Genomic DNA, 26,100 nt, shown 5'->3' on the forward strand with positions numbered 1-26,100 from the left:
AAAATGTCTTTTTAGGATTTAAAGAAATCCCAAATTTTCTGCATTTGATAAATACTCTTCTGAGATGGTATAAGTGTTCATTGTTTGATTTAAGGAAGACTGTAATATCATCCTAGTATACTACTAAGAAATCATGGATTTCTTTGGCAAAAGATATATCCATAGTTCTCTTAAATGTGGCACCTGCATTCATTAATCTGAAGGGCATCTTCAGATACATGAAGGTACCCCAAGGAGTAGTAAATGCAGTTTTGGGTTGGTCCTCAGTTTGGACTAATACTTGGTTATAGCTATAAAATCCATCTAACAGTGAAATCCTATATGAGCCCACTACCCTTTGCAGTATATTGTCCATTTTTGGTAAGGGGTAGTTGTCTTTTAAAGAAACCTTGTTTAAGTTTCTAAAATCTACACAAAGTCTAATTTTACCTGTCTTTTTCCTAGGTGTAACTAAGTTTGAAATCCATTCTGAGTATCTAATGGGTGCAATTATTTGAGCATCAAACATTCTTTTGACCTCTTTTTCTATGGATGGCATAAGAACTGGGTTTATCCTCCTTAGTTTCTATTTAAAAGGTTTATGATCTTCTTTTAGAGATATTTTATGTTGGATTATGTTGGTGTCATAAGATTTTAAGTCTTCATAACTCCATGCAAATACATCCTGGAACTCTTTAAATAGATTTATATATTTTACCTTTTCGTCTGGGGGTAACGCTTTAGATATTTTAACAAGCTTTGGATTATCTTTAGTCCCTACATTAACTTCTTCTATGTTAGCTCTTAGAGGTTCCAACTTGGGCTTTCTAGCTACATCATTAGAGTCAAACAAATCCTCTAAAGGTACTAATCCTTTAGGAAAAATATTATCTTTCAAATTAAGAATTTCTGGATCATCATCCATTATTTCATCTATCTATACATTTTCTAAACTATCTATTTCTACTTTATTAGACTTATTTGGTTTATGTACATCAAAAACATTTACATCTAAGTTATTTTCTACATTATTGTCTATTGTGAAATCGGTGTCTATTTTAGAATTCTGAAATTCACCTTCACTGTTCATGAAATCATAGATCTGAGAGTCCTGGGAAAAGATTTGCCAATATTTAAGGTTATCTAGTATAACAGGTATGTGTCTGACTTCTGCAGTTTATTGGTGGTTTGGATGAAATGGAAATTTACAAGTACTAGCAAATGTAGCCAAACTGTGGGCCTAGATGTTTTGTTCTCTTGGAATGGTAGCAAAGTTTGATTCCGGGAGATCCTTGATCAAGTCTAAAACAGTACTCCTATATCTACCAAGCCTAGGGTTTTTGACAGAATATTCACCATTGATCTGTTTCATGATTAGTTCTGAATCTCCCATGACAGAAACTCTTTTGGCTCCAAACTTCCTAACCAATTGTAATCCTAGAATCAGGGCTTCATATTCGGCCATGTTATTGGTACATTTGAAATTTAATCTGAAAGCATGACCCTCAGCATGGTTATTTTCCATATTATGGATCTAGACTCCTGCACCAACTCCTAACCTATTGACAGATCCATCAAAGTCTAAATGCCAAAGTGATTCATAGAATATATTCTCACTATCAGTTGTTCTGTACTTAAGGTCTTTGGTTGTGATTTCCTTTTTATCAGTTTATGTGTTGTATAGGATAAAGGAGTCCATATCTGAGTGCATGGAGTCTATGGGAAAGTTTTTGGGCTTCGCCTCTCTACTAACCATGTACTTAATCAATGTATCTCTATATATTTTTCTTGGTTGGCCAAAAACAGATATGGTGGCATAAGACATATCCAATTGCTAAGATCCCTGCAATTTTGCTCCCCATGAGTGAGATAGTAGCATTCCATATTTTGGTGGGGTATTTGCAACTACAATGTCCATTAGAATTCTCTTTGCAGGGCGCTGGACAAGAGTCACACATAAGTATTTGATCAGACCCAGACATTTAACCTGGCTGGAGTCAAAAGAAAATAAATCCTTATAAGGCCTGGTAATGTCTGAGTTCAATCTTTCCATAATTGCTTTTGGAATCAGATTGTGGGATGCTCCTGTGTCCAACATAGTGTTATGCAAGATTTTATCATGAATATTTAGGCTAATGTAAAAAGGAGGAACTCCCCCTTGTTTATGAATTCCATTGGCCTCAGGGCCAAACAACAGTTCAGGCTGATCATCATTCAAATTAACAGAATCCTCTCCCTCTCCTATGTTCAAAGTCTCAGTTATATATGACCTATAAGATTCATTTTTTACCAATTCAGTTAAAGGAAATGATATTTTTGACTTAGCTATCTCATTTTTTATATTGAAAGGGAGTTGAGATTTGTCTACTTGATTCAAATCTTCCTTAATGTGTGTGGGTTGAGTGTTTTTATCCTATTTCTCAATGGTAGGTATTTCAGTTTTTGTTTCTACTATTTTACCTTGATCTGTTTTATTTTGAGTGTTTTCAATGATTGGTTCTGTTTGGGTTTTAGTGGAATTTATATCTACAATCCTAGGGGTTGAAGTTTTAGGTGTTCCCCTAGGGATAATTTGCAAAACCTTTTTAATTGGAGTTTCTTTTGTTGTTTTTTTCTGAGTTTGGATGGATATTTTAATGGGTGTTTCACTATTCTTCTTACTCCTCAAGTGATATTGTTTATGCACTTCATATATTGGTGATTCATATCTCTATTTAAAATCAAAAGACTCACCAGATTATAACTGTAACTGTTGAAGCATGTTTAACTCCTATTCTTCTTGAGTAAGAAAAACATTATTTTCCTCTGTGGTTTCTAGCAAGTTAATCTAGGTATCCTCCTTTGGTTCTTGCTTTTGTGAATCCTCAACATAGTTTTCTTGGAAGGGTGGCCTAATCTGTTGGTCTGGTGTGGTATTCTTTGCAGCATTAGGGTTCTTCCTAAAATTTGGGTTTCTTATTGGGGGTTGCTGTTGTTGATTTTCCCATTGATTTTTCCTATCCATGATATCTAACCTACCCATAACTCTTTCTAAACTTTTAGAAAAACATCGACTTTACCATCTGAATCTGAATCTTCTTCTTTAATCACAACTTTCTTTTCATTCCTCATTCGTGCTTTCCTAGCTAACAGGTTGGCCTTTACACTGACAGCATTACTCTGCATTTGTTCTAGTGTTTCATGATTTCTCTCCCTAAGCTGGTATGACATATCGACATCAAAACCATCAGGGAACTTAATTAATGCTAGGTCAGGTGGGGGCTTGATGTTTGCTGGAATTGCATTATAGATATTATTAAATCTGGTGCGATAGTCCTGAACTGACTCGTTGGGAGCTCTCTTAATATTGTCATATTTAGAGATTATTTGTAATGGGTTCTTCTTTCTTTCCCATCGATCAATAAATAACCTTTGAAAATTTGCTAAGTCTATAATATGGTTATCAGGAAAGGCTTTGAACCACTTCTTGACATCACCAATTAGAGTCTGGGAAAATAGTCTCATCTGGACATCTGCTTCATCTATTTCATGCAATTTAAAAAAGTCAGACATCTTGTTTACATGCTATTGGGCAATGTAATGACCAATAGCATCAAACAAGAAAATATTACTCTGATAATCTGCAGGTATGGCATGAAGTTGAGCAGGTAAAACTAGGGGAGCATATCTGTCTACCATTGTTGTGATTTTGGCTTGACTTGGGGGTAAAGTTGAGATGGTTGAAGAAGGGCTTGAGACTGATGGAGGTGAACTAGATGATGATGAAGCAGTGGATGAGGAACCAGGAATACTAGGTGATGAATGAGTAATGATAGGTTGGTGAGGGAGTGAAGGTATAAATGGTCGTGAGGAATGGACTTTAGAAGGTATTATTGTTGAAGTTGAATGGAATAACAGTGAACTCAAAGCAGTGGATAGTTGTTCAGAAAGCTCAGGGGTCATGGCAGTATTAATGGATGATTGTGGAGATTTCATAATGTATTCATCAATTGATTTGTTGGCCTTTTGGACTTCAAGGTATGCAATAAAATCAGGGTCTAGAACAATTTCATTGATTGCATTTTCAGATTTTTTTCTAAATAATGAAAGATCAAATGGCACATCAAAGGGAAGTTCTTCTAAAAATAACCACTCATCAGGACATGAATTAGCTTTAATTAATGGTATTTGGCTAACTGAACTTTCTTCTTTTTTAGATTTTCTTGAAATCAGGTTGAGATTATCAACTACTGGGGTAGGGTTTAGATTTGGATGAGCCCTAGTAAAATGAGTCTTCCTAAAAGCCAAAATTTCAAAATTTTTAATTGTTTTTGTGAGATTTTCTGAAAACTTACTTCGGGAAATGACCTTAAGGGGCTCTAGATCTAAATGAAGGTTTCCTTAAAGTTTTTATGAGACCAAGGATCAAAGTTCCCCAGTATGCTTGCCAGAAATGTTATCACTCTAGTAATTCCTATGAAGTAATAAAAAGGAAAAACCAAAGGTAACCACTATCCACTTTTGGAGATCAGGACCTAGCCTTCCTGATTCTCAGAGAGGGCTCTCTCTTTAAAATTTAACTTTGTTTAGTTAGTATTCTTGTAGGCTAGTTATGATTGATCAAAGGGGTGTTTGATTTTGTTTGAAATTGGGTGGTGGGATCTCTCAAACAGATGGATAAATTGACGTCTTTCAGACCATTGGGCTATGGACTCAACTGGTAAGGAAACAGGGTTGGATAAACTTTGTAAAGGGGATTTTCCAAGGGCAAGATAGCAGAGCTTGTTTCAGATAATTGAAACAGAAAGATGGTAGGGTCTCACTCGGGGTAAGAGAGCAGTTAAGGGTTCTCAGACCCGGAAAATGAATGAAGAAGGAAGGGGTAATCAAAATCAAAGGGCAACTAAGGATCCTTTGACATAGATTACTTATAAATCAATTTAAACCAAAGAGAAATTAACAATTCTTTAATTTAAATATCATAAGAAAACATTCAAATGCTTAACTGTTAAAACAGAGTGTGATTTAAACAAGTTCTGAGATATCATTCCAGTTATAGCACTTAGATTGAAACACATATAAGATTATGAATAAATTTGAGAAAATTTGACAAAACACATGAAATACTTGTCTGTGAACTCGCTCAAGACATGAATCCTTGGAAAAGATTTGTCCTTTATTAAGTATTCCAGCTTACTGGCTCATCAATTGATACAATAGCCTTCTGAGTCTTCTTGATAAAAAGGTATATAGAAATTTCTAAGAATCCGCCCTACATACTTCGAATTGTGAAGTATTTATACAAAAATTATTACAAAATATCTCAATCTAACTTGAGATTTAATTTAGGAAATAAAAATATATTCTTGCAAGAAGATAGAGACAACTATTGAACTGCTTCATGCTGTCCCTTTTATTTTGGTACTGCTGGACTTTATTGTTTGTTCTTTAGCCCTTTATGCTGCCTTGCTGTTTAATCTTTCATGCTGGAAGCTTCATTCACTTTTGACTTTCATCTGATACTCTTTAACTTATGCTGACCTGTGTTTACCTTTTACCCTGTTGACTATACATTAACCTTTTTACTACATTTTACTATAGTAAATCAATCATTTTTTCCCATAATTCATCATTAGGTAACTTGATTTTCAACATCCTCCTATATATCTCATCTAATTTGGTGTACTTAGCAAAAGTAGGCTTAGTGATGAATAGGTGTTTTACCTCATGTTGGAGGTAAAACAGGTTTTCACATGTCTGGTAAAGAACTTTGCCTCTTGGCAATGCCTTTACAGATGATGTACTGGCCTACTCTTTAGCTAGCTCTCTGATTTTGTTGTTGTAATCCTATAATGTCATGAGCTTGTCGTTTATGACTAAGGGACTGGGTAACCCTTTCTCACTCAAAATTTGAAACTTAGACATGAATTTATTAATGGCTACCTGCATATTCTGACATTTTTCCTCCAAGTTTAACATTAAGTTTCTCTTGGAAAGGACCTTTCTCACCTCCAAAATTATTTCTATCTTTTCCTCCATATCCAATTCCTGAAGCTCGTACTTTTTTTACTATTGAGGAAGTGGATAAGTCTGGTTGCATCTTCAGGCATGTCTCCAACTCTTCCTTGACCTTTTGGATATCCTTTGTAGCTATCTTTATTAGATCTATCTGTTCGAAAATCACTTGAATGAATGGCTAAATATCATTGACAGAGTTAATGATATTGTTCCATAGTAGTTCCTTAGCTTGCCCAAGGGGTTCCTTTAGCGTTAGATCTTTCTCCATGGCCTTTAACCTTTCATTCATTCTAGCAGCTTTTTGCACTTCTCCCTTTGCATGATCTTGGCAAGTTTGTAATCCATTTCCAAGCTTGTCACCTTTTTTTTCAACTTATTCATCTCTATAGCATGTAAGGACATCTCCTCCATGCCTCTGACCAACTTTGCTGCTTCTTCCCCTAATTCACCTATTGCTGATGTAGACTTTGTTGAAACCAATTGTGTTGTAGGCATATGATTTGTGGGAGCCAATAAGGCTGCCAATGTGGAAGGGACTACTGTTGAGATTGTTGGGTTGACATTTTCAAATGTAATGGCAATATCACTTTTATTCAATTGAATTAAAATGTCTAATTCCTTCTCCATCTCCTTTAACTGATCATTAAGTTTTAGGACTAATTCCATCGACTCATCATGTCTGGTTTGATTCTCTAAGACCTACTGTGTTTGGGGATGTTGCAGCTGAGGTATCTTCAATTGTTTTTTTAGTGTTGCAATGTCATCATTTCTCTTCTTTATCAACCTTTCAGTGGCTTTAATGTCTTTGGGATCATGTCCCAACTCAATCATTAAGTCTTCCAAAGACTTGATTCTTGTATCCTTCGCATGTGAGGAGGCCTTCTCTAACTGATATTGAGCTGAGATATTACTCAATGAATTTTGTAACTGATGAGCAACTATGGCTTTACCTATGAGGGTCGAGTATATTATCTCTCCAACCTGTTTATGAAATTCTATTTGGTCAATGGGATGAATATCCCTTGCCAACACCTCAAAATCAATCTTTTTGAAATCTGCTGATGTCCTTGGCTATTGTGCAGTTGGTTTAATGAAGGACATTTGTAGTTTTCCGTTTTTGATGTCAAAAGCTGACATCAACCTGGTCTGATTGGTAGGTGTGAGTTTGAGATACTGAGCATAAGTTTGTGCCTTCAGTTTCTCATTTCTCATCTTAATTTCTTTATACCTGTCTTTTATGTCTTTCCAACATTTGAGTTTGAGATGTGGATGGTTCCTGTGTCTCCCCAGATGGGGCTGTGCCCTTGTTTCTATCAAACTCAGTATTGGTTACTTCTGTTGATCCTTTTGTATCTTCCTGTTCTGAAATGGGATTGAGCCTTTTCCTGTTGCTCTAACTGGTTTCCTACTACACATTGGATGTGTCCATGCCTGAAGTGGAGGTTCCCTCTCTATTTCTCTTGGGATTGTTTTCCTCATTTTGAGGAGTCTGGATGATAAGAGGGGTATTCATGGTTGCTTCTTGTTGTGGTACCTACAGGAATGAGCTTCCATCAAGCTACCTGTCTAAATCAATCAAGGTGTTTTCTATATCTACCTTTGTACTATCCATGTCTATAAGAGTGTTCTCCAACCACTTAGATTGATTAGCATATCTTTCTATCTCAGGTATGGGGTGATGATGTAAGGCCCCAATTTGACCTTTTGTCTAAGTCTGGTCATGAATCCTTGAGGTTAATATCTCCACATAAAACTGTTTTAGACTTTCATTTCTTGCAAAATGAGATATTCTTTATGCCTTGCTCCTCTAGAATTACAGATGAAAGGGCCAAACTGATTTTTGACTTTAAACTGGGTTTTCTTCTTGGCCAAAACAAAATTGACTTCATCAGAGTTCATTATTTTCCTATAATACTCGAGAGAAAATAACCTCATGGGGAGGTATCTAGGTAGTTTATATGGTGCAAGTTGGCAACCATAAATTTTTATTTCTGTGTGGTTTTGGTAAAGGTACCAATCACCCACTTTTCTTTGCTTGGATAGCTGGAGGACTGTTTTTATCTTTAGACTTATTTTAGGTGGAGGATTTCCTATCAGCATGGTCATGACTAGATGAACAAAAGAATCAATTAATTCTATATAAGTGTATGGTGATTGATACTTGTGGAATAATGGTGTCCAAAATATGAAAGACCTAGGTTGGCCTCTAGTATCAAGCTTCTGGAGAGTGAAAGGAAACCTGTCTGGCTGACAATACAAAAATAGATGGTATAGTACAGATGAGTATTTGAATACTCTCTCATTGTTCATTCTAGTAAACTGTTCATGCATTCTTTCAGCTATGAACTGGGCATAATCATACAGGGTAGTAGGAGGTTTTCCTTTGGTGTAATTGGACATGAAGACTAGGACAAGTTAATCAACAAATTCATTAGTGGTATAGCCCAAAATACATGATATCATAGTCACAATTTGCTTCCCCCTTTGAGAGAAAATAGCAGAAACATATGGAGGGGGGTCTTTAGGAATGTGTTGTTCTTCTACAATGAAGGTTTGGAACAATTGGGCCAGTCTTGATTGACCTAACTTGGTGTATTGTTCTAACAGATCTACAATTGAGAGTGGGGTTAGGTTTAGTCTTGGTTGGAATTGTAACATCTCATTGATGGATTTAGCTGTAATAGTAATCAAAATCTTTTGGTCATGGGACATTAGGGCTCTATGGCTGGGGATGTAACATGCATGGCACATATGGACAATTTCTGGGAAGATATGTACTTGGGGAAATTGGTATCGAGGCAAATTGGAGTCCCAAAGGACAATGTCATCTGAATTGTTTAGGTATCTGTCTTTGCTCAAACAATGAATTTTGAGCAGGAGCTCATATGTAGTTGTATCTTTGATTTGAAAATCCCTATCCGCCAGGGGTAGGTGGTCTAGGTCCAAATGGGGGGTTGTGATAGGTCTAACATCCATGGCAATAGGGGTAGCCATAATTCAGTTCTTGTGGATTTAAATTAGGCTCTCATAGGTTTTACTCAAAGGTTTTGACGACAACTAGAAACGTTCAGAAGGGTTTGGTCACAGGTTTTTAAATTTAAAGTATTTTTCAATTAATTTTACTTAATTAAAATACTTTACAGGTTGAACGTTTCCAAATTTGAATGGGTGAGTGGTAATTCGTGGTGAAATACATGGAATTGGGTGAATTATCTACAAATTTGGAGTTCACATCAACTGCAGCGATTTGAATGGATCTGGTATGGACTGAAAGGTCAATTGGGATCTCTGCAACTTCTTCAGGAGCAAATTCAGAGTTCGCAAGCGCCGCATTGGTTTGCAGAGGTTCATAGATAAAATGAGTGAAAAGGTGAGAAAAGGGGCTTCTCGGCTTTTTTATGGTGCAACGGTTACTTTTTGGCGACGAATTTTATGAAGGAATAGTAGGTGGTTTGGCGGGTTGAGTGGGTAGGTGGTTTCCCAAGCCATCGCACCAATTTTGTAGCTAGGGCGATATGGAGGAGGGGTCACCCGATCTACTCTAGAGTGCGACATGTAGCAGTCGGGGGCCAGGGAAAACTGCTTTATCAGGTAGGTAATGATCGGCCATCAGGCTCAGCCGATATGATTGTGAATCATCAGATGAGGGGGATGGTGATAAGACGATAGTCAGGTAGAGAATATGCACAGATGAAATCAAAAAGGTGGGGGGGGGGGGGGGGGGGGGGGGGAGTAAGAGCAGAGCTTTAATCTTTGGCATTTTGGGATTAATTAAGACTTATTCCCAGGTTTAAATCAATTGGGTGGGGTTAAATGACAGGATTAATTTGGGTTTATCTATTTTTTCGGGATAAAGGGGTAAATAGTATAGTTTATATTAAAACTAGGGTAGGGGGTATTTGTTTATGGGATTTATTTAATATATGGGAAAAAGGTATTTAGAGATTTATATAATAAAGTTAAAAAATAATATGAAATTGGCGGAGTGAACCTATCCATAAGCATAATGTAAAATTTGCACATTTTATTTCATACATTTGATACTTAGGATAAATTAATTTTTGTGGGTTTTTGGGATGAAAAGGGTTTACACGGGTTTTTTTACTTCTCCTAGGCAAATGAAGTTTAACCTTAGGAAAAGGGGTTTTACTAGGCTAATGGGGGAAATGAAGGGAGATGAATTTTATGAAGGGGATTCTAGCACTTGATGTCCATAAGTCATTAAGCCAAGGGTCCAGTCCCTCCAAAAGTCAGAGAAATTCTCTGAGCCTTTATGGCTTTAAGGACTTAAAGGACTAGAACATATTTATGGATAGGAAATTAGTAAATAAAGGGGTGAAATGATTGATGGGGAGTTAATCAAATCAACTTGTAAACCATTATTCCTGCTTCCTTTACTGCTCAAGCACATTGAAATATGTAATTAAACATGATATAAGTGCTTTTGTGCAATCAACTTCATACTTCAACAACCTTTCTTCTACTTACCCTTTACTTATCCCAACATTTTTTATTCATTTTACTTGGATGCATTTAGGCTAGAAAACCCTTATCAATTTTTTTATTTTAAGAAGTAAACTATCTAATTCTGACCTTATATCATCCAAGGGCTCAGATTAAACAATTGAGCTCCTTTTATTTTCTTTACCCATCTAATAGTCTACCAAGATTGAACTGTTTGGTCAGATTTTATTCTCTAACTATAAACATAAAATTCAAAGCATGATACAATCAAGATTAAACAATTTGATTATCATGGATTCTTGCATGAATAAAAAGTTGCACACAACCATTATTATGCATAAAAGTAAATAATAGTGGCATTTAGACTTGCACACTTTCATGGTCTCTTTTTGTTTTTGGGGTTCACATATTTTCATTTTTTGACATTCTCTTATTGTTTTTGTCCTTTGATTTTTCTTTTAGGACATACCCTCTTTACATTTTTTAAATTTTCAATATGGAAAACATTTGCAGAAAGCAAAGGTATGTACAATATTACAAGGCTCAACCTTAGGCAATTCAAAATGATGAATCCTATCACTATAGGACCCTAACAGGATCAAGTTTTGGTAATACCAAGGAGAGAATGAACCATTGGATCACTTCATGTCTAGAACATATCATGACCATTGGATTGTAAGTTACAGATGTACATAGTAAAGAAACACACTTTACCTAACTCTACACTAGATCAAGTTATACTTAACTATTTCCTATGTGTCAAAATATCCTAACATTTCTTAGTATATGATACAATGATCCATTACAAACAAGTTGCAATGGAGGATTCTTTATCTATATACAACTAGAAGGAAAATTACAAACTAAAGGAGAATGATATTGTTGAATGTATGAAGAAGATTGTAGTGATGCAATCAACAAGTGTGCAACAAACACAAAAATAAGTGAAATACATAAATGCCATGGATAAAATTATTGATGTATTGCATAATCAGTTATCCATAATGAGCAATGAAGGCATGAGGGAGATAGATGAACAACATACAAATTTTTAAAAAGTTCAGGCCACATATGATGAAAAATTAGTGAACTTGAAGAGGAGTTGAGAAGAAGACCAGAGGTTCCCAACATACCTCCATTGGAAAATTCAAATACTTCTAAGGCTAAATTAGCCAAGTTATTGAAAGAAAAATATAGATTGACTAAACATTTATAAACTGAAATTGCAAATGAATCTACAAATCAGGAACAATAGAAGGATGAATCACGGGTTTAAAAATACAAGAAAACAATGATTAAGTTGGAGAAAACCTATAGTAGGAAATCCAATAAGTTGAAAGAGAAATACCTTGAAAATGCCCACGAAAAAGAGGATATTAAAATACTTGAAATGGAAAATAATCAAAAAAAATTAGACGGTGGTATTGAGAGTGTGGATAAAGGTAAGGGTGAAGGTAAAGGTACAAGTTAGGATAGAGGAGTCAAAAAATGTCATCAAAGGACTTGGAGGAATCCAAGATAAAAGCATGAGTGAAGGTTTTAGATACCACTATCTCAGCCATCAAATTTGTGGGTGATCTGTATGTCTCAATCCTATGGAAGGAAGTGTTATACCACCATTCAGCTAAAGGCAACCATTTGACCCATTGTGTCTGTTTATCAGATACAAATCAACAAAGATATCCTTCCAAACGTTTGTTTACTATCTCAGTTTTCCCATAAGATTGAGGATGATAAGATGAGTTATGAGCTAACTGAGTACCAAGACAAGAAAATAATTATGTCCAAAAATTTCCAGAGAAAATGAGATCTTTGTCGCTTACAATAATCTTTGGGTTTCCATGTAGCTTTTGAATTGTTTCCATAAAAGCAATATAAACTATACTGGATTTAAATGGATGAGATAATGCACAAAAGTGTGCATACTTGGTAAGTCTATCAACTACCACCATGGTGACACTCTTTCCTTTGGACTTGGGTAAAATTGTGATAAAATCCATAGAAACCTCCTCCCAACATTGACTTGGAATGGATAAAGGTTATAATAGACCAAGGGTCTTAATTGTTTCAACTTTATTTTGTTGGAAAACCAAACATTCCTCCACAAACTTTTGAATATCAGACTTAAGGCCATCCCAAAAAAATTCCTTCTTAACCCTATGGTAGGTTTTTAAAAATCTCGAGTGCCCTCCTATGGGAGAGGCGTGCAATTCCATAAGAATCTTTTGTTTCAATTGGGTATTCTAACATAGGTATAAACGATCTTTGTACCATAACGAATCAATTTTCCACCTAAATGTATTAGATGTATTGGGATCTTGTTGTAACATTTGAATGAGTCCCAACACTTCTTTGTCATTCTTCCATTCATCCCTTGCTTCATTTATCCAATGATCTGATAATGAGATCTTAAACAATTATTAAGGTATTACAGACTCATGTGCATGGATATGCCTATGTTACTTTATGCAATGGATTGATAGGATTGCAAAATACATAGACAATGAAGCAGTAAAAGATCATAATAGACAAACACATATAAACACAACAAGTTTAATAAGGAGTTCACCCAATACTCCTGGGCTACATCTCCTAGTCCAGCCTTGAGTGGTGACCTCTATATTATGTCTTCAAAACATATTTTTACAAAAGTTTGAGCTCAAATTGAGTCTCAACACACAACAGATACAAAAGAAAGAGTTTTGCTTGAACCTCTCTAGCCTCTCTGAGTACACAGACTCAGTCTATCACTCTTTGTCTCTACCTTTGCTCTGTCTCTTGGCACTGGCTCCCTCTGTCTTCTATTTTCTATGGCTTTAAAGCCAATCTGCGTAGCCTGTTCATTTCCTCTTCTCGACTTTCTGTCTCCCGACCTCTATCCACTCGAATCCCCCTTCTGAGTGTTAATGATCACTGCATAACATCTCTAGGGGAGGTGGCCACCTATTCCGCAATGTATGAGTGCATCGGGCCTTTGAAATCCTTGAAATGACCATTCTCTATTTTACATAAAGAAATGCGTTCAAACACAGGAAAAACTACCAAAAAACTGTTCATTCGGACTTCAAATGTCTTCAAATCTAGTCTATTCTCCTATTGGGTCCGCCTGTAAGTCGCTATCGCATGTCGTAATTGCCCTGAGTCGTGGTTTCTCTTTGCATTTGGAAAGTACGTTAAAATATTGAAAATAAGGAAAATATGGCTTTATGCAGACTTGAAATGTTATACATTTTTATTCCCAAACTCCTTTGGGTCTGGGTTTCATCGCATCGACGCTTCCCTTCGCATTTCGTTTAATAAACGAAACATGGAAAAATACATTAAAAAAGTCATTTGGTGGATCTCAAATCTTATGCAATAGTGTTTATATTTCCATCGGTCCAGCTAATCGCATCGCATATATATATATATATATATATATATATATATATAGATATATATATATATATAATATATATATATATATATATATATATATATATATATATATATATATATATATCTATATATATATATATATATATATATATATAATATATATATATATATATATATATATATATAGATAGATAGATAGATAGATATATATATATATATATATATATATATATATATATATATATATATATAAGCCTCGCTCTATTGTGTTTGCTGATTGTGATTCTGCAATGCAATATGGGTCGTCGATCTATGTGCTTGATCGATGGTTTCGTTGACTCTGTCGATCGCCATCGCAAGTTCCACAGGGTCTCCTCCGATAACCTCTGATAGCCTTTGCCAATTGCTATTTTCTGATCAAATCTAGACCTTTGATCACCAGGTCTAATGGCTACTGTGCATTCACTATTGACTCTGCTGATAGCTCTATTTTCACTATTTTCTTGTGTTTTTTGCCTCTGGATAGTGTTTTTCTGCCATTATGAAGTTTCCCCTTATGCGATGTTTTTGATCTTTTAGCAATTTTAAGAATATTTCGAAGACTTAGAGAGGATTATAGGATCCATTTGGATCATGCCTTCCCACTGAAAAAGGCTTTTGGACCTCCAAAAGTTGGTTTTCAAGCATCGCTCAAGTGAGGATACAGCTTCCTACTTGTCCAATCTCTATCCACTTTGCACTACTTGGTTTTGAACCTTTGAGCCCAATTCTAAGGTACTCAACATCCACTCCGCGCGTAGTTCTTACCTTCCTATCTAGAACTGTATCTTCCTACAGCTAATTGAGATGTTCAGGCAACAAATCATCAATAGAAGGTAATTGACTTTTCTCTTCGAGATATTCAATTAATGAATGTTCAAACAGCCTTAAATTTTCTACATTTACCACTGAATAGATGTGCATGTACGCTGGAAAATCAAGGTAGAAAGTGTTTTCACCAATTTTTTCAAGTATCTTGAAAGGCCCATACCTTATTTGCTTCAACTTCTTTCCTTCACCTTGCATTTTGTCCTTGCTGATATACAGCCAGACTTGATTGCCAACTTGGAAGCTATGCTCCATCTGATGCTTATCATGCCTTGCCTTGTACTTGGCTTAGCTCTCTTTCTAGCTATTCCTACACTACCTGGTGAATTTCTTGGATATGCTCAATGAACATGGTTGCTTTGTCCACATCACTATGTCCATCAACTGCTATGTCTCTTTCAAAGACAAAAGCTAAGGGAAACCTTGGTATAAAACCAAAGCAAGTCTCAAAAGGAGATCTTTGTGTAGAATAATGCTTGGCACGGTTGTAAGCATGTTGTACATAACATAAATGCTCATCCCAAAGCTTGGGATGCTTTCTGCAATAACCCCTGAGCAACTAGATCACTGTCCTGTTGACCACCTCTATTTGGCCCTCTGTTTGTGGATGAACGGTTGTGCTCTTCTTCAGTCTGGTGTCCATCAATTCCCACAGACTTGACCAAAACTTCCCAAAAAACTGGGAATCTCAATTAGATACTATGGAAGTGGGTAACCCAAAATGCACCCAGACATGTTGAAGAATAGCTTCGTTGTTTGTTTAGCTATAATCTGTTTGTTACAAGGTATTAAGATACACATTTTGTTGAACCTATCCACAATAACATATAAATAGTCATGACATTTTCTAGATTTTGGAAATCCCCCAACAAAGTCCATGGAAACACTTTCCCAAGGACGGGAAGGAATTGGAATTGGAGTGTACAAGCCTAGTTTTCTAGTGCTAAGCTTGCTTTTAGCACACATGGTACACCCTTTAATATATCTAGAAATTGTTTCATGCATTTTTGGCCAATAGTAGAATCTTTGCAATTGTGCAACTGTTTTACTTACACCAAAGTGACCTGATATCAGAGAAGTATGTGCTTCCCCAACTATGTTAACTCTTTTAGTTTGTGGAATGCATAGCTTTCCCAAATGATACAAGAGTTGTTCCTTAACATAATAATCCAATTCTTCTACTTTTTTGCCATGACATAAAGTTGCATATACATCTTTAAAATTTATATCTTGAGCATACTGTTCAATGTAGCTTTCATGCATTACTAAGTTATGCTTAAGTATAGTAGATGCATTTATAATTGGTCTAGACAACATATCTACAACTTTATTATGTATGCCCTTCTTATATCTGATGACTAGATGAAACTGCTATAGGAAACCCATCCACCTATAGTGTCTTGATTGGTGCAATTTAGTTTGTGAGTACAAATACTGAAGTGGTTGATGATCAGTATGTATCATTGTTTCTTTGCCCATTAAGTACTGTTTCCACTTCTTTACACTTTGTACTAATGCATACAATTCTTTATAATATGTGTGATAATTAGCTATTGTAGAATTAAATGTCTCAGAATGGTAGCATATGGGTTTACCATGTTGCATCAACACTACTCCCATGGCATAGTCACTGGCATCTGTTTCAATCTCAAATGGTCTTTGAAGATTTGGCAATGCTGGTACTGATGTTGTACTAATTTTTTCTTTCAAGGTGTCGAAGGTTTTCTGTTGTTTGCCTCCCCACTAAAACACCTTGTTCAATCCTATTAAAGCATGTAAGGGAACTGCAATTAAGGAAAAGTTAGCAATAAACTTTCTCCAATATTGTGCTGCTCCTAGGAAGCTTCTAACTTCTGTAGTAGATTTGGGTTTAGGCTAGTTTACAATGACTTCCACCTTAGAGGGATCTACCTTCAATTCACCACCCCCTACAATATGACCTAAATAATTTAAATATGTTTTGCTAAATTCACATTTTGATAACCTAACATAGATATTTTCCTTTCTCAAAACATCTAGACTCTGCTTTACATGCTTCAAGTGTTCTTCCCATGTTTTATTGAAAACAAGAATGTCATCTAAATAAAAAATTACAAAATCATCAATAAAAGGCCTGAGTATGTCATTCATAACTATAATGAAAGTGGTAGGAGCATTAGTTAAGCCAAAAGGCATAACTAGCGATTCATACAACCCTTGCTTTGTTTTGAAAGCAGTCTTCCATGCATCTTGCTCTGCTACTTTGCCTTGATGGTAACCACTACGCAAGTCCAACTTGGAAAAGTAAGCAACTTCTTTCACCTAATCCAATAGATCATTAATGCGAGGAAGGGGATAATGATTCTTGATCGCTATTTTATTCAATGTTCTGTAATCAATGCACATCCTCCACGAACCATCTTTCTTCCTCACCAACACGATTAGAGATCCGCATGGTGATGAGCTTGGTCTTATGAACCCTTTCTCGAGCAGCTCCTGTACCTGCTTCTTGATCTCTGCATTCTCTAAAGCGGATAACCTATACATTCCAATGTTAGGCAATGGAGCAACTTGCTGCAAATGAATATCATGTACAATTTCCCTTTTATGTGGCAGACCTTTAGGTTCTTGAAATAGAATATCATATTCTGAAACAAATTTTTCTAAATCAACTTTCTGTTTAGCATCACAGCCCTCAAATACATTGGTTTTATCAGGTTTCTTTTCCTTTACAACCATCAGTGAAAATTGCTTGCATGAATTTACAATTCTTTTCATCTACCCTGAGTTTATGAGAGTGTAATTATTCTTTAGTTTATGAGCTCTTACAATATATTCTATTCCATCGTTAACGAGTTGATACTTATTTTCAGCTCTATATAAAATGGATTTTCTATCATACAAGTAAGGACTTCCTAAGATATTGCCACATATATCCAAGGGAATTACATCTAACTCAACCTCGTCTACGAATGCTGAACCAATGGTAAATCTAAGTTTACATTGTCTAGTCACTTGCAGCTTTGCTTTATCACATACCCAACCTAATGGATATGGCTTCTTGTGAGGTGTGGTTAGTAATGCCAAATTCTTTACAATTGCTTCAAAAATTAAGTTTACTTGTGAGCCACTATCAAATAAAGTATCAATCTTTTGATGCCTAGAAATAAATCTAATATGAACAAGCTCATGTCTTTTCCTCTCATTTTCTTCATTATCAATAGTTTGTGTAGAATTACTAGTAGATGCTTCAGAATTTTTACCTTTGATACCTGTAGCTGTGATTGTTGTTTCATCACCTGAGTCTAACCCCAAATCCTTTTGTATAGCAATAGCAGCCTTCTTCTTCTTGCCATCGAACTTTTTTGGTTTCAGCTCCGGATGCAAAGACCAATAATGTTCATCATCATTTCCATCCTTCTTGTAGTGAGTGCATGAAGGTTTGGCTTTCTGTACAACATTTGCCTTCCTCTCTTTCCATTTCTGCTTCGTCCTTTCTTTGTTCTTTCTTGCAGTGGGCTTTGATGATCCCCCAATCTCTGGGTTCACATTCTTGCCTCTAGCCTCTAGATGTGTAGCTTGAATAGATACCTCATCTATGCTAGTAGGGTTAAACATGAGAATGGTGTGCCTCAAATAACTATGCAGACCACCTATATACTTCAGCAAATTTTCAAATGAGTCTAAAGAAATGCCTAGAATTAAAGCTCTTTTTCTAAATTCCTGGGTATAGCTTTGTACACTTTGTCCTTTTAATTGGTGAAGAGTTTTCTAACTCATCATAGCTTGTTGCATATAAGCTAGTGGATAGAACTGTTTTTTAATGGTAGAAACAAATTCACTCTAGGTAGAAAGAATTTTACCATGCTTCTTCAAATCAGCTTGTGTCCTGCCTTCCCACCATACCAAGGCAATTCCTCCAAGGCATAGGTTGGCCAGCTGAATTTTACTCCCGTCTAGATCAGTATTCTACACCCTGCAATACACATCAATCTGTCTAATCCAGTTATCTAGCTTTTCTACATTTAATTCTCCATCATATATTGGCAAATCAAATTTAACATATAACTTAATCAGAGATGTTTTCTTCTTTTCATTTTCAGGGCTAGGAGGAGGGTTTGATAGAGGAGGCTTTTCTCCTTCCCCTTTGCCCTCTGGGACATCTAGAGAAGGTTCTTCATCTCCTTTGTCTTGTTTGGAGATTGAAGTACTTTCACCTTGGCCTTTCTTGAATTCTCGATACATGTCTTCTACCATGGCTCTCATGGTCACAAAACTGTCCACGAACTGAGATTCTGATTCCAAGGGAATCTCTTCTGCCATTCTTCTCCTTGGATAGACTCTTCCAATTTTTGGGTTGGCTTCCACAAGTTCTCCTTTTCCCAGTTTGAGCTTTGACCTAGTTAGCATTCAACAATCCAACACAAGATTTTTTAACTTTAGCAAACCTAATGCTCTGATACCACTTGATTTGATAATGAGATCTTAAAAAATTGTTAAGGTATTACAGACTCATGTGCATGGATATGCCTATGTTGCTTCATGCAATGGATCGATAAGATTGTGAAATACATAGACAATGAAGTAGTAAAAGATCATAATAGACAAACACATATAAACACAACAAGTTTAATAAGGAGTTCACCCAATACTTCTGGGCTACATCTCCTGGTCTAGCCTTCAGTGGTGACCTCTCTATTATGTCTTCAGAACAGAGTTTTACAAAAGTTTGAGCTCAACCTGAGTCTAAACACACAACAGATACAACAACAAGAGTTTTGCTTGAACCTCTCAAGCCTCTCTAAGTACACAGACTCACTCTATTAGTCTCTTTCTCTATCTTTGGTCTGTCTCTTGGCACTGCCTCCCTCTATCTTCTTTTTTCTATGGCTTTAAATCCAATCTGCGTGGCCTGTTCATTTCCCCTTCTTGGCTTTCTGTCTCCCGGCCTCTATGTGCTCGAATCCCCCTTCTGAGTGTTAATGATAACTGCATAATGTCTCTAGGGGAGGTGGTCACCTGTTCTGTAATAGATGAGTGCATCGGGCCTTTGAAATCCTTGAAACGACCATTTTCTGTTTTACACAGGGAAATGCATTCAAACACAGGGAAAACTGCCAAAACACTGTTCATTTGGACTTCAAATGTCTTCAAATCTAGTCTATTCTCCTATCAGGTCTGCTTGTAAGTCTCTATAGCATGTTGTAATTGCCCTGAGTCATGGTTTCCCTTTGCATTCAGAAAGTAAATTAAAACATTGAAAATAAGGCAAATATGGCTTTATGCAGACTTGAAATGTTATACATTTTTATTCCCAAACCCCTTTGGGTCTGGGTTTCATCACATCGGTGCTTCCCTTTGCATTTCGTTTAATAAACGAAACATGCGAAAATACATTAAAAAGGTCATTTGGCGGATCCCAAATCTTATGCAATAGTGTTTATATTTCCATCAGGTTTGGATAATTGCATCGCATATATATATGTATGTATGTACGTATGTATAAGCCCCACTCTATTGTGTTTGCCGATTGCAATTCTGTGATGCAACGTGGGTCGTCGATCTGCGCGCTTGATCGATGGTCTTCATTGACTCCACTTATCGCCATCGCAAGTTCCACAGGGTCTCCGCCGATAACCTCTGATAGCCTTTGCCAATTCTGATTTGCTGATCAGATTTGGACCGTTGATCGGCCAGATCTGACAGCTACTGTGAATTCATTGTTGACTCCATCGATAGCTCTATTTTCACTATTTTCTTTTGTTTTCGCCTCACGATAGTGTTTTTCCGCCATTTTGAAGGTTCCCCTTATGCGATGGTTTTGATCTTTTAGCGATTTTAAGAAGATTTCAAAGAATTAGAGAGGATTCTAGGATCCATTTGGATCATCCATTCTAGTTGGATAATAGAAATGGCCCAAATAAATGCTTCCACATCCGCATCCTTTCTTGAGAGTGCCTCTGCCACAATATTTTGCTTCCCTTTTTTTTATATGATTTCAAAGTCATAACCCAATATCTTTATGACCCACTTTTGTTGCTCCTCTAAAGATAATCTTTGTTCTAAAAAGTATTTAAGGCTATCATTATCCATTTTTACCTTGAAGTGTCTTCCCATTAGGTAGGGTCGCCATTTTAATTAAGTGCATGTAGTATTGCCAACATTTCCTTCTCATAAATAGCTTTTTGTAAACACTTTCCTTTGATATGACAACTGTCAAAAGAAATGGGTCTTTCTTCTTCCATTAAAACAAAACCAACTCCATTTCTTGAGGCATCACATACCACAATAAAGGTTTTTGTGAAGTTCGGCGTAGCTAAGCCAGTGCTTGGAACATTACCTCTTTAAGATGTTCGAAGGCTTTTGTTGCTTCTGGATTCCATAAAAATGCAACTTTCTTCAATAATGTTGTTAGAGGTGCTGCTATTCTCCCATAATTCTTAACAAACATACGATAATACCCTGTCAACTTGAGAAATCCTCACAGATTATTTATGGATGTGGGCATTTTCCATTCCTTAATGGCTTTAATTTTTCTAGGGTCTACCTTAACACATTCATGAGATACAATATGACCCAGATATTCCACCTCTTATACTCCAAAGAAAAATTTGGAGATTTTTGCATATGATTGTTTCTCCTCCAATAGTTTGAGCACCTTGTCAACATGTTGAACATGATCCTTCCAATACCTGCTATAGATTAGTATATCATCAAAAAATACTAACACAAATTTTCTATAGAAGGGTTTGAAACTCGAATTCATCAGACCTTGAAATGTAGAAGGTGCATTGGTAAGGCCAAAAGGCGTGACCCAAATATTCATAATGACCCTCATGAGTTCTAAATGTTGTTTTTGGAATGTCTTTAGTCTTCTTTCTGATTTGATAATATCCTAAATGAAGATCCAACTTGGTGAAGTAAATTGATCCATGCAATTCATCCAATAATTCATCAATGACATGAATGGAAAATTTATCTTTAATAGTGAGCTTGTTGAGCTCCCTATAATTTGGACACATGCGCCATGATCCATCCTTCTTGTGCACCAATACTACTAGAGTAGAGAAATAACTTTGACTAGGTTGAATTATACCAGCCTCTAACATTTCTGCAACCATATGTTCAATTTCACTCGTTTTGGCATACGGATATCTATAGGGCCTTATATTTGGAGGAACACTTCCTGGAATCAAATGAATAGCATGATCATGGTCATGAATAGGTGGGAGACCTTTGGGAGTCTCAGATACCTTGGAATGATTTTCCAAGGTTTTTTAGATATCTGGAGAAATAGATGATTTCTATGTGGGAACTTATAGTGAACATAATTGTGCAATTATGCCTCGTTGTTATTTCTTTAGAAGCTTTGTCTTTCCATTAGAGTTGATAATCTTTCCTAGTTTCCCTGTGATACCTCTTAATTCAGATTCCTTTCCTTCCAAAGAAAATTTTGTGAAAAGTTCTTGAAAATTAAAAGCTATTGTACCCAAGGATTGTAGCCATTGGACTCCTAGTACAACATCAACACCACCATTGGACTCCTAGTACAACATCAACACCACCCATTGGAATGGAAAGAATTGGGCTATTGAATACATATTCTCCCCTGAATAGCTTGAAATTATGGCACTTTCCAGTGTAATTTATGGTTCCTCCACTTGCAACCATCACTTGACACTCTGGTGTTGGATATAGGAAACAATTCAATTGCTTGGCTATCTTACAATGAATAAAATTATGGGTATTTCCCGAATCAATCAAAACTATTACCTTTTTCTTCTTGATATGTCCTTCTATCTTGATAGTTTGAGGAGTGGTAATTCTGGCCAATGCATTACAAGATATGGTCGGATTCATTTATTCTTTCTCTAGGGTTTGTTCCCAGTGTATATCCTCTTCTTTTGACATTTATTTTTCCTTTTCTTCCTCCTCTTCACAATCTATTTAAAATAATTTCTTTTTAACACACTTACGACCTTTAGTGTATTCTCTATCACAACTGTAATAAAGCCTTTTTGCTCTTTTTTCTTCCAATTGTTGGGGTGTCAACCTTGTAGGTTTTGGAAGGCTAGGGGAAACAACACTTCCATCCTTATAGTTGTGACTAGTAGGCTTCCTTGTTGCCATAATTTTTCTTTCCATTTTTCTTGTCAACCTGAATGCCTTCTCCAGTGAGTCAGGTTCCCAAAGGCGAACCTCATGTTGGATATTATCCTTTAAAGTCCCTATGAACACATCAATCCTATGCTCCTCTAGAATATATTTTACGCTTATGTTCAATTTTTGTAATTCCTCAATGTGCTCCATCATTAAACCTTTGTGTTTGAGTTTTATCAATTGCCTAAAAAAAGTGTTGCTTTTTGTATCCTCAAAATGTGCTATCATTTATTCCATAAAAATTTCCTAAGTGACAATTTGTTTACGGGAGAAAAACCATCGATACCATACAAACTGATTTGGTTCCAAATATAAAGTTGCAATGCGTACCTTTTGTGTGTTTTGCACATTATGCGGATCGAAATATTGCTCCATATGTAGTATCCATGTTACAAGATCCTTGCCATCAAACTTCCTCATATTGATCTTTGGAACATGGTGGGTCTTCAATCCAACGTTAGAGCCTACAAAATCATGATTAACATTTCTTTTGTTCTCATTATTAGTTTCCTTCACTACCCTTTCACCAATAGTAATAATTTCTTGTAGCAACTTAGTCAAATCTATGTTCAAATCTTCCATCTTAGCATCCATGCCATTCATCTTAGCTTCCATGACATCCATATTAGCTTTCACACCATCCATATTAACTTGCACACCATTCATATTAGCTTCCATGCCATTCGTATTAGCTTCCACGCATTTCTTTAAACCATCAATCTTAGCTTCTGTTACCTTTTGTGAGAGTGAAATTTGTTGCACTTGGTCTCGTAATTTTGATATATCATGTTGCATTTGTTCCTCTTCTTCATGAGTCATGCTAGATATTTTATGATTCTTACTAGGTGTTTCCATTTTCTTTCTTCGGAGCATCAATTAATGATAATTATTCTTCACCATTCCTTCGAACTACAAACTAATTTTTCAACCCAAAATTATGCAAAATTTTAAAAAGACTACATGCTTTTTTTCGCTTTGCAGAAGCTCGATATCGAATCTGTTGCATCTTTGTAACTGCAAATCTCCAAGGCCTTAAATTGCTTCACGTGGTAGCCCTCTCAGTCCTCTTTCCAATGCCATGAGTCTGATCAAAATTGGAATCTCCAAGAAAGCGTTATGCCCAATCTCCCAAGTTGACCTGATTATATAAATATTCCATAGATCGAATTTGTATGACGTGCCATGTGTCACTGTTTTGACCTTCAGATCTGAAAAAGATACAAAGAAAACTAAAGTCCATCTTCTTTCTGTATCTTCTTATGAAATTTCAATCTGATGTTTAGAGAGAAAGTTATGACGATTTTCGCAAGGTCACCTATTTTGAATGTAATTCGGGAGTCTATAAAAACCCTAGCTTCTTCATATCATATCTCTAAAAATATACCGAGACAAGATTTGAAATTTGGACCCATGGTTCAGAATGATTTCTTCTCAAATGGTTTTTTTTAGCTTCTAAAACATGGCAGGAAAATAGTTATAACGAAAATTCCATGATGACCTGTTTGGAGCAGCGAAACCGTAGAATCCAAACCTCTGATACCAAATGTTATGAAACCAACTCACAAAAAGATAGAAAAAGAAAGATCAACACCTTAGAAATAAGCCTCTTCGAGGGGGAAACCTCCTTTACATTACACAAATGAGAAATTCTTGGATGATACAAATGAAAAAACCTCCTTTCCATATATAGGAGTCTAACAGGTCACAATATAATCAAAGTTGACATAACAATAATAATATAAGGGCACAACAATAACAATAGTGGGCTTCTATGGAGTACAATAATAACAATATGGGGACAATAGGGGCACAACAATAATAATAAGGGCTACAATGACAATTAATGGGGGAATCACTAGTATTATAGGGACCTAACGTTTATACTTCGGGTCGATTCAAAATCTATAACACATATTCATCCTTGATCCCTAACTTCGAGTGACCTGGAACTTTTAACCATGTAATATAATATGGTACTTTTTTGTTTGACGCTTTAAATAATCCCACAGGTAATAGAGTAAAATAATTATTTTTATTTAAATATCCCAACCCCTAGATGCTATCGTGACACGTACTTCATATATATACACAATCCAATGTTGGGCACCTTGTGTTGGGTGTTATTCACATCCGACATGAGATGCTTCGTATGTGTTTGAGTAAAAATGTTCTTACTTCGAGATTGAGTCTAGGAACCTAATAATTTTTATAAAGATAAATATAGCCATGTATAGGAACCCAATGTATGACAATATGTTAAAATTGGCAACAAGGACCAAACTCCATGTGGGTCATATTATTTATGGTAGCTGATATTTTTATTGGATCCCTCTCATTGAGAGGTGTAGGATTGATCTAAAAATCATCCAATTCCGATAAGTTTTATCAAGTTATGAATTTATTTATGTTATGGACAAATTGTTAAGTTGGCCAGCAACTTATGTAGGCTCAGAAGCCCAACAGTCATGTCTATTCAACCTCTATGTTTTAATATAAATATAAGAGGACTTCAAGTCATTTCTACACAAAATTGGATCTCTTCCTCTCTCTACTTGTCTTTGGGTTTTAGTAGGCGGAGAGATCCTAAGGAAAAGCCAGAAAAGCCAGAAAAGTCGGAAAAGCCAGAAAAGTCAGAAATACTGGAAAAGCCGGAAAAGTCAAAAATGCCAGAAATGCCAAAACTGTCAAAACTGCTGGAAAAGCTAGAACTGCCGGAAAAGCCAGAAAATCCAGAAAAAATGGAACTGCCAGAAAAGCCGGAAAAGCCAGAACTGCTGGAAAATCCAGAACTGCCGGAAAAGCCAGAAATGCCAGAAAAGTTGGATATACTAGAAAAGCCGGAAATGCCGAAAAAGCTGGAAATGTCGGAAATGTCGGAACTTTCAGAACTGCCGGAAAATTCGGAATTGTCAGAAAAGCCGAAACTACAGAGAACTGCCGAAACAGCTAAAGGATTTTTCTCCAAGGGAAGGCAACATGATGTATGAGATAATGGGCAGTATAATAAGCAACATGATGATATGAGCATGGGCAGCATAATGATGCATGATGATATGAGCATGGGCATCATAATGATGAATGAGATCATGAGCATGGGTAGCTTGATGATGAATAAGACCATGGAAGATGCAACATGAAGATGAGAGTAGCTACTCGTCAAGGTTCAACACATGTGACAGTACAGCAAGGTGTCACATGGTAATGTGCAGAAAATAGATGAGATGCAACACTATGATAGGTGAACGAGTCACCTTAGAGAATCAGTTGAAGCAATAT

This window comes from Pinus tabuliformis, chromosome 3_2 (assembly GCF_031772625.1).
Source record: "Pinus tabuliformis cultivar Carrire ecotype Pingquan chromosome 3_2, CPIR1, whole genome shotgun sequence".
In the NCBI taxonomy this organism is placed as follows: Eukaryota; Viridiplantae; Streptophyta; class Pinopsida; order Pinales; family Pinaceae; genus Pinus; species Pinus tabuliformis.